An 11,196-nucleotide genomic window follows, 5' to 3' on the forward strand; every position below is an offset into this window, starting at 1 on the left:
TAACACAAAAAATATAAAAAATACATTCAAAGTTCAAGAAAACTGAAAAAAATTAAAGAAACTCATAGAAAATAAAATATCTAGCAGGTTTTACAAATATAAATAATGCATTAATGTTAAAAGTTACTAATAAATCAACTATTACGTCTTAAATTTCAAACAATTACAAATTATAACTTCTAAAAAAATATTATCAAACTGCATATCTTACCTCCTTAATAATAAACTAGTATTAGTACCCGCGCAATGCGCGGACAAATCATTTCAAATTGCAATGTATGTTGTTTGAATCATGTACAAATAACCTTAAAATATATATCTCTCAAATAAAAATTATATAATATGAGAATTTAATTATGAAGCAGGATATGAAATTATTGATCAAATCTCGTAGTAGACAACCAATCTTTTTAACATATATTTGTAGCAACCTAATCCCTTGATTTTAGTACTTGCATTTCGTTCCGTTGTCGATATTAAAGAATACTAAACATGTCATATTGTGATATGTCTTGTTCGAGCACATTAGATCATATTATTTTAACAAAATTCTTACAATCACTTTATTTTTATCAGGGAGTCAAATATGTCTTATTCATCACATCATTTTTACGTAAATTCTTTTTTTTGTTCTTTTCTTATAGTTATTATATTATTTAATATTTCATATTATCATACTATCATATAATTTTTTGTTAGCTTATGATTAAATTAATGTCTTGCTTATTATCCTTTTAATAGTATGTGATAAAAATAAATGTTTTATTCTCGAAATTTGATATATTTTTATGCTTTTATTCTCTTATTCATAATATTTTAATCATTTAAATTTGTCAGTAATATTTTTAAATATAATTTAATTAATTGATTTTATATATATTAAAATTAATTTAAAGTATAAGTATCCTCACACTACCTCTATTTTCTTTTTAATATACATTCTCTTCCCTACTATAAATGTTAATTAGTTTTATATTAATATTTTACTTATAACCAAAATAATGTCATATTTTATTTTAAATGGTAACTTTTAATTAGTCTAAAATATTAATACATAAATTATTTGATTATCATATTCCAAATGTATTGAATTCTGTTATAATTAATTTTGTATTAGATGCAGTTAAATTTTCTTTCTTTTTAGCTATAAGATAAAATTTAATTTTAATTTTCATTATTAAGATTACCAATATTAGAAATTTATTTTGTATTTTTAAAAATTTATTTAATCATAGAAAAAAGTATTCTTAATTTTATGAACACATTATTTCTAAATATTGTAATAATATTTTTACTATCATTTTAATTCTTTATGTAATATTTTTTTTAAAAAAAAATTCATCTCAAAATCAAATAATTCTTAACATTTTATTTTCTAAACTGGACCATATTTTCAAAAAATTATGTTATGCATTCAAATTCAAACTAACTGCACTAGATTCAGATATTAATCATAAGTCTAAAATATTAATACATAAGTTATTTGATTATCATGTTCCAAATATATTGAGTTCTCTATAATTAATTTTGTATTAGATGTAGTTAAAATTTTCTTCCTTTTTAGCTATAAGATAAAATTTAATTTTAATTTTTGTTATTAATGTTACCAATATTAGAAATTTATTTTGTATTTTTAAAAATTTATTTATTCATAGAAAAAAAATTATTAATTTTTTGATCACATTATTTTTAAATATTGTAATAATATTTTTATTGTCATTTTAATCCTGTATGTAATATTTTCAAAAAAAAATCTCATCACTCAAATAATTCTTATCATTTTATTTTCTAAACTGGACCGCATTTTCAAATAATTATGCTATGCATTCAAACTCAAACTAACTGCACTCGATTCAGATATTAATCATAGAAAAATATTTTCTTAATTGTTTGAACATATTATATCTTAATGTTGTAGTAATATTTTCACCGTCATTTTACTTCTTTACATAAGTTTTTTTTCTTTTTTAGTTTTAAGATACAAATTTAATTTTTGTAAAATTACCTATATTAGAAATTTATTTTATAATTTAAAATTTTATTTTTTATTATTGTTTTATTTTTCATAAATAAGACTTCAATTTCGTAGTATTATTCATAATTTGAGCATTTGCAGCATAGTTTTAAGAACTTTCTAATCTCAAATTCAAATAGTCTTTTCTTTTCAATTCTAATAGTAAATTTCTAATAAGTTAACATAATATTCCTATTTTTTTAATCTAATATATAGTCTTATTACGTTTTATGTGGATTTTCACTAACTCGTAACTTTATTTAATATCATTCTCAACTACTTTCCTTTAATATAAATATATAATTTTTTAATTATAAAATAAATATTTATTTTGTTTTAAAATATTGTTCAAAATTTTTAAATTATTTAAAATTTAATAATATTTTTAAGTATTGTATATTTACTTTATTTTATTTTCTAAACTTATGATTTATAAATGTCCTTATATTATCTCTAATTTATTTTTATTGTTCAATATTTTTAGTTTTTGATTTTACTATTAGACTTGAGTTATGTGGACTTATATTATGACTTTTCTTATCATAATATAAAAAACTTTCTCATCTCAAATTTATATAAGTTTTACACTTTTTCCTATGATAAAAAATCTTAGTTTTTTTCTATTTATTCTTTATTATTGATTTTATATTATTCAATACCTAATATTATTACATTGTCATGTGAATTTTTATTATCCCGTTTGAATTTAATATCTATTTTTACCACACTCATTCTAATATAATATTGCGATGACCCAAAAGGATCATAACTTGTTTTAAAAGTGAATTCTGCGTTCTGAGGCCTTAAAAACCTCTTTCAATATTATCTCGATTTGCTTGCACAGACCAAGCGTGTAGCCGAAAAGCCATTTTGTGAAAATCTGTGAAAAATAATAAATTTTGACTATAAAATAAATTAATTTGACTTCGGTCAACATTTTGGGTAAACAGACCGGGACCCGTAATTTGACAGTCCCGAAGGGTCCGTAGGAAAATATGGAACTTGGGCGTATGCCCATAATCAAATTATGAGGTCCCAAGCCAGAGAAATAAATTTTTAAAGAAAATTATATTTTGAAATTATTATGAGGTTTGGAAATGAATTTTGATTAAAACTTGATAGTATCAGGCCCGTATTTTAGTTCCGGTGCCCGATACAGGTCTTATATATGATTTAAGATAATTCTGTGAAGTTTGGTAAGGAACGGACTTGAAACGACGTGAATCAGATCATTTTTGAGAAAATTTGAAATTTGAAGTTCTTGAGAAAATTTCATGATTTTGATGCTAAATTCATAGTTGTTGATGTTATTTTCATGATTTGAATGCACGAGCGAGTCCGTATGATGTTTTAGGTTGGTGTGCATGTTTGGTTTGGAGCCCTGAGAGTTCGGGTGAGTTTTGGATAGGCCACAGGGTGTATTTTGGACTTAGAAAATTGCAGATTTTTCAGCTGTGCATAGTAGGTCTGCAGGCTTCGCATTTGCGAAGCATGGCTCGCAAATGCGATATCGCAAATGCGAGCGGCTTGTAGCAATTGCGAAAGAAGCCCAGACCAACTCCATCTCGCAAATGCGAAACTATCTTCGCAAATGCGAAACTTCCCAATTTGGCATGTGATCGCATTTGCGATGCTTGGTTCGCAATTCCCAGCTCGCAAATGCGAGGCCCCCCTTCGCAATTCCCAACTTAGAAGAGGTCGGAGTTCGCAATTGCGAACCCCTATTCGCATTTCCTACATCTGCAACCTGCACCTTTTATACTCAGACGAATGTTTAACCCATTTTCACATCTTTTCAAAATACAAACTCCCTAGGGCGATTTTTCAAGAACAACTCTTCTTCCAAATCGATTGTAAGTTAATTTTAAATTATTCCCTTCAATCATTAATATCTTTTCACATGATTTCAACTCAAAATCAATGATTTTTATGGGGGAAATCGAGTGTTTTGGGTAGAACCTAGGTTTTTTAAATATTGGGGATTTGGACCTCAATTTGAGGTCTGATTTCAAAATAAATTATATATTTGGATTCTTGGGGGAATGTGTAATCGGGTTTTTGGTTCGAACCTCGGGTTTTGACCATGTGGGCCCGGGGCAATTTTTGACTTTTTGGGTAAAATTTTGAGAAATTCATTTTCATGCATTCGAATTGATTCATTTAGCATTTATTGATGTAATTAAGTAACTTGTGACTAGATACGGGCGAATTGGTGGTGGAATCAAGGGGTAAAGCTATAATTGAAACATGAATTGTGTTCGTGGCATCGAGGTAAGTGTTTGGTTTAACCTTAGCTTGAGGGATTATGAGTCGAGTCCTATTTGCTATGTGGTAATTGTTGAGTACGACGTATATGCATGGTAACGAGTATTTATACGTTGGTGTCTAGCATGCCTGTGAGTCCTATATTGTGATTGTCATGAATTCGTTGTATCTTTTGTAGACATGTGATTTTTGACCCTCCCCAATATTTTTCATATATTAGCGTAAAATATTTAATTTAGGCATAATATAGATATTTTAAGTAATTTTGACTCTTTTACTTTAATTTTATTGCAAGAAAACAAAAAATCACAAAAATAGGTTCATTAGTGTTTTGTAGTCATTTTCAATCTTAAAAAATATATATACAACAATAGTATCATATTTTTATTTTAATATGATGTTTGAAAATACCAAAAATAGATTTGTTTTAATGGTTAGTTTTATTTTAATAATTATTTGAATAGTAGGATTAATTAATTAATGAGACCGTATTTTTAATCTCGTTCGCAGCGAAAGAATAGAGCTTGGGCTCGAGCAACCCATCTTTAGGCCTAATTTTGGACCTAGCCCACAATTGCCAAGCCCATAATTCCTAGGCCCATACCCCATAACCTAAAACCCTATAAAAAAACCTAGACTATAAAACAAAAAAGAACGGAAATGAACAGGAGATAACGGAGAAGGCTAAAAAAAGGGTTGAAACGAAAAAGGCTGCACTGCTTTGACAGACTCCATCCTCTCGTCTTCGTCGTCTTCACGACGACCTGAGAGGCAGCGCCGCTGAACCAAAAAAAACCCTCCCGTTCTGCTTCTTCTTCAGGTTCTAAACACAGAGACCCAAAATCCATGGCTTCTTCTTAACAGAGACTATATGAAACAGAGAAGCAACGAGAGCTTCTCTTCAGCTTTGACACCCAAAACAAAACCAGAACCTTGAAGACGCCATCTCCATCTTCTGTAACATCAACAGCCGTTGACTCCTCTCCCATCGCCTCCCAGCTATCGCCCACTGCTGCTTCAACTTAAGCTACTGTCATAAAATGTGCACATACAGTCACAAATGAAGAAAAGAGTGACGGGATAGAGAGAGTCCTGAACGAGATGTTGTGGTTCCTTTTTTTTGTTCCTTCCGCTATGGAGTTTAACTGAGGTTCGAGGATTGATGCCAGTCGTTGGTTTGAGATTCCGTCTAAGCGTCCATTTGTTTAGAGTTTCTGTCGTGGCTGCGGTGTTGATTTTATTTGTGTAATTGCTGAATACTTAGAGGAATTGAAACTTCGATCTTCAGGTGCAGTTCTTCCTTCTTCTCATATTTGATCAAATTTTAGTAGAGGTTTAGTTTGAAGTTAGCTTTCAGTTGCGATTTGCGCTTGAAAATATCCGTCGATCTGTTCTTGTTATCCGATGTGCTATCTTGCTGTTTGATGTGCTTTGAATGTGAGAAATTGAAAAACTGAAGCGTTTAGGTTATAGTTAAGTTTTCGGACTAGATCCGTTCATCTTTGGCTTATTGATACTGCGATCAATCTGTTCCTGTTAGTTTGTGGTAACATGCGCTAGTTTGCATCCTTGCTCCATATTCGAATTCATTTTAGTTTCTGCATTCTAAGAGTTACTTTGTCGAATGTTTTAGCTCGCGTGTTGAATGTTTAAATTTTCTTGAAAATAAACATCATGTCTATTAGTTTATCACTAAGGTGAAAGTTCTAATCAAATTTTGGTCTATTGTGTGTTCTTTAAATCGGCTTGGTACACATGTTGAGTTCTTAGGATAATTGAATATATTTAAGTTCAAATTTCTCCGTCAAGATGTGCATCAATTTTCTTTGGGGCAAGACCTGTTACCTCTATGGTTTGGATTTATCCTTTGTGATCTACTCCCCTGCCTGCTCCATTAAGATAGTATATACTAGTTTGAAGAAGTTGTTTCACTGCTCTCATTGTTATTTGGAGAATGTGCTTTTTCTCATCAAGTTTTGCCTCTGAGAGTTAAAGATATATTAGTTAGTTCAATATGTGCATGCTATTTATATGTGACTGAACGTGAAGATGAAAGGAAATAAAGCCAAGAGGGTTATTTGGGATCAGACATGAGGTTTCAAAGTAAAAGGTGAGTTTGAATGAGGCTGGTTAGTTAAGCTTTAGTTGGCTCTTATCATCTTTAAATTCACACTTCTTTATCTTTTCTTTCTGCCCTTTTCTTAGTTTGTCTGATTGTTTGTTTGTTACCAACATTACATGATTTTGGATACCCATCTGTTAGATGTTTCATTGCCATCATTTGTGTGGATTGTTTGAATCATATTGTGTTGGGCCATGAGAAGTGGAGAAGGCGTTAGCCCATTAGCAATTAAGTATTTTTCACATGTTTTAGGTATCGGGCTCGGGTGCACATTTCATGTGACCCGACTCCAATTTCCAATAAGGTTAAATAAAATGTGTCGTGAACCGCGGGTGCATTTCATGTAGCGTGGCTTACGATGTGTTTTAAATAACTTTGAATTTTCCTAAAAATATTAAAAGCGGGTAAAATGTTTAAAAATGCATGTAGGTTTAAAACAAGTGATTCACCAGATAATTAAGCCGAATATAACAGTTGAGCGACCGTGCTAGAACCACGGAACTCGGGAATGCCTAACACCTTCTCCCGGATTAACAGAATTTCTTACTCGAATTTCTGGTTCGCGGTCTGTTAAACAAAGTCAAGCTTATCGGGATTCAATCGGTGACTTGGGACACCATAAATCTCCCAAGTGGCGACTCTTTTAACAATAAATCCCGTTTCGATTGTCCTTTAATTGGAAAAACTCCTTTATTTATACCACCTTCTCAGGGGTGTAGGTAAAAAAGTAGGTGTGACATCTTTCATGCCTTGGTGATGGTTTCTAATTGTTGTGTAGAGTTTGTGGAAGAAATTGTGACCTATGAACATTGAGGAGCATTGGCTCAAGTTGTATAACGAATTGTGAAAGTATAAGGGGTAATTGAACCTTTAGAGCATTGGCTCGAGTTGTGAAGTGAATTGTGAAGTAAAAGTGAGAAAGAGGAGAGATCATTATTGTGAGCACGTGATTTTTGCCCTATGAAAACTACTCCCAAAAATTCAAAAATAGAATGGTTTTGTGTTGTTTGTGATTTATTTGTATTTTTGTCTGTGCATGTTTATTTCTACTTTAATTAAGAAAAATACAAAAATATGTATTGCATGAGCATTTAGGATTTAATTTTACAATTTAGGAATTAATTAAACAATCAAGTTTGTTTTACAAAATGGAAAAATCACAAAAAAATATGAATTTTGGTAGTTTTTGTCATTTTTATTGTTTAATTGTGTGATTTTTATTTTAATCAATATTTGATCTTGTGTGTTAATTGTTGTTAAGGGTTAATTAATATCTTTTTAAAATGATCTTGGTTTTACAATTTAATTTAGGAATTTTGGGGTTTTTAGGAATTAAAAGAAAATGAAAGGGAAAAAGAAAAGAGTGAAATCGGATTGGGCCATTATTTTGGACCAAAAAATCGGGCCCAAATTTCACCCCAAACCCGGTCCAGGCAGCTCCTCTCATAGGATGGTGAAACGACGTAGTATAGGTACCAAGCTACGTCGTCTCAATGGCAAAAAATCTCAGCCATCCAATCAAGCCATATCCAATAGTCACAGATCAATGCCCACATCCAAGGACCAAGCCTGACCCGTTACCCGGTTCAAACCGACCCCCTACTTAAACCAAACGACGCCGTATGGGTTAATCTCCTTGATCCTGACCATTGATCGTGCTTGATCCAATGGCCAGGATTAAAACACCCCCTCCGTATATAAGTCCAATCCCTTACCTCACGCCCCCAAAGCCATACCCCCTCTCACCTCTTCGTCTCTGAGCTTCAGAGACCAAACATATCTGCCGCCTTCAACCACCGTGCTCCGCCCACCGAAAATCGCCTCACGGCGGTTCCGGTGGTCCAAACGACCCTATCTTCTCACCACTGATTTCCCTCGACCTCCCCATTCCGGATCCCTAACTCTTATCCCTCAAATCCCAGTCGTGTACCTCGAATGTTAGATAAAAAATCTGGCCGGAACCCTATCTCGTCCAATAGCCTCCAAATTCACACCACAGCTTCCCCAAGACTTCCTCGTTCCAGTCCCATGCTCAGTTTTCTTCGAATCACCCCCGAGCTCCTCGAATCTCAGATCAAAGGAATCAACCCAAACCTTAATCCGTTCAAATACCACCAAACTCACACCCTGCCACCCCCTGACCTCCCTCGTTCCCAAACCACCCTTAGTTTGCGTCGAATCACACCGAAAAGCCTCGAATCAAAAGTCTCAGAGTGGTGATCTAAAGCTAGTTCAGAGACTGAGGTCAAAACGGACCTTAGTCGAATGTGTTCTCCATTCAGGAACACTCGACTAGGGTCCGTCTTGGCCCCAAGTCCAAAAGGCATCGGAGCTTCGAACCCAGGCCCCGTTTATTTTCTTTTTGTTCAATAAATTCATCCCTCTACCCCTTTCTTATTTTTTTTGTTTAAATTCGAATATTTTGTGCTTACTCTGTATTTTGTTCCTTCTTTTGTTTTCCTGAATGATTCGAATCAGTCAGAATTAGTAAGTTTTGTATAAACTGTAGCTATTCCCGTAATTGCTTGCTATTACTGTTAGTTCGAAGTATGTTATCTGTGATCGCCCATCACTTTGTATATGAATTCAGTGTTTTCATTTAATGTATTTACAGTGTTGTTAGTATTTAGGTTTAGCATGGAATTATGTTTAGTTTATTCCCTGAATCACTGTTCTTATGTTGATGCCATGTGACCTGATTTAAATTCTAGTTTGAATGGTCATTTGAGTTCGAATTGAACTGGTTATGGATGAAAGATGTAGTATAGGTTAAAGGGATTGGGTAGGACAGTAATTTCATGGGGCTTTAGGAGGGTAATTTGGGGTTTAAAGGTTTAGCAAAATGGTCTTGCTAAGTGGGCTGACAGTAAAACACTTAATTAACCCTTAATCTAATGTGTTAGTGGGGAACACAACATAATGGTATGGGGAGGGTCACAAGGACTTGATATAGAAAATAGGCTGCCCATACCCGCGTGGGATTAATAAACAAAAAGAAGTTTAGTGGGGAACAAATAAATTAAAAAGAGGGAAAACATAAAATATAGTGGGGTTTGAGAGATGATGGGCAGAATTAGTTTAAAAATTCTGCCTAAAGTTCTTTTGAGAGTGGGGGGGGCAGGCCTGCTTTGGGGGGTTATATATATAGTCATTTTTAGATAGAAAGGGGGGATCCGAAAAAATCTGAAGAGAGACCTAGAGAGAGGAAAAATCAATCCGAGAGAACATTTTTGAGTCTTGAATCAGTTCTAAGAGAGAGTTAAGAGAAAGGATACTGTTCCATTGAGTTCTAGGCAGAATTTAGATTCCAAGCACTGGGTCTTGCCCCTTTTGATTGTTGAATCTATTTGGCAGTCTATTGATTCTGTTTCTGAACTTATCCGAGCTCAGTTTGGTCTGTTTTGGGTGTCTGTATTGCTGTTGGTTGACAAACTCATTCTGGATTGTGGTTGAGTGTTATTCTAGTTTTAAAACTGGTTTTTGGAGCTGTTCTGAATTCCATTGATGCTATATTGTCTGCTGCTTACCTGCTGCTGACTTCTCCTTCTTCTTGTCCTGTTTTCCAATCCAGGTACATGTTGAATCTCCACATCATGTAGAGTTTGGTTGAAATAAAATGAAATGGAAACCTAACTTCATTGGAAAACTTCAGTAGCTACTATATCTTCTTTATAATTGAATGTAATGGTTTGAATTGTAATTAGGACTGTTTGCTTAAGTAATTTGGAATGGCTGAATCTACAGCTTGTAATAAACTGCCTTGAACTGCTTCAAACGAACTCAAATTCGTGATTATCTAACTGCAATTCAGTACAATGGGTGTATGTGTAGTTTAGTGTTCATTTATATTTAAAAGGAAAAGTCGGAAACAGTTGGATTTGAAATCGAGTTTGATGTTCAGTTGAGCATGTATTGTATTGCAGTAACTCATATCATGCAGATTAGTTCTTAATATATAGGTGTTAACTAGCGTTGGTAGAAGTGTATGACCAATAGTCTAATCCTTGAAGGCTTGATATGCAATCTTGTTGTCGAACTCAAAGCTACCTCTTAATTTGCTCTTTCACCTTTAGTAAAAACGGACCAGTAGTTAAAATAATCTAATCTTCAAACCATGTTCTGTTCATTTGAGTAAAAGGACGCAGTAATTTCGATGGGTACTTGATTTGATTCAACTGAAGCTGCGTCGGTCTAGTGGTCAACCTAATTCCAGGCCATCTGAGCTTTAGCGCTTTAACGAATGGCCCGAGTTTTACCTTATTTGTATACTCGCATGGGCCTGGGCCAAAGACTACGTTGGGTCGGCTTTTGGTTGTGCCAATTCACATTTTTCGGGCTTATCCTTGAGCCCTGAGACATATTTGGTTTACAATTATTGTTTTAGGCCCTTGACAAAATCGATTAGGATTTTTCCTTATTTTTAGAGACAAATTAATTAGAAAATCTTAGTTCATTTTAGGAAGGACCTATAAATGAAATGAGACGAGCCTCGCTAAATAGAACACATAAGTTACGGGGCCCTCATCAAAATGTATATTTGAAATACTTAGATTCCGAGGCGAGCCGTTAGCGAATTTCACGGTTTTCCCCAAAAGATAATAACGCGCAAGTCACTTCCGGCGCACTTTAAATAATTTACTCTCTTAAACTCGGGTGCATATTTGTGTGACCCAAATCCAAGTCTCAACGAAGTTGAAATGTGTCGATAATCACGGGTACATTGATTGTGACGTGGTTCGATATGCATTTCCACGATGTTGCAAATTCCTTTTAAAAAATAATGAATGAGACGAGC

At 33.3% G+C, this 11,196-nt stretch overlaps 1 long non-coding RNA gene across 1 annotated transcript; it reads left to right on the forward strand.

Moving 5' to 3' along the window:
• Positions 1-4,951: 4,951 nt before the first annotated feature.
• On the forward strand, positions 4,952-10,212 carry LOC107778322 (uncharacterized). The gene is made up of 2 exons (XR_001646357.2): positions 4,952-5,567; positions 9,973-10,212. It is a non-coding gene; the product is annotated as an uncharacterized LOC107778322 (long non-coding RNA).
• Positions 10,213-11,196: the final 984 nt, after the last annotated feature.

This window comes from Nicotiana tabacum, chromosome 3 (genome assembly GCF_000715075.1).
Source record: "Nicotiana tabacum cultivar K326 chromosome 3, ASM71507v2, whole genome shotgun sequence".
Classification (NCBI taxonomy): Eukaryota; Viridiplantae; Streptophyta; class Magnoliopsida; order Solanales; family Solanaceae; genus Nicotiana; species Nicotiana tabacum.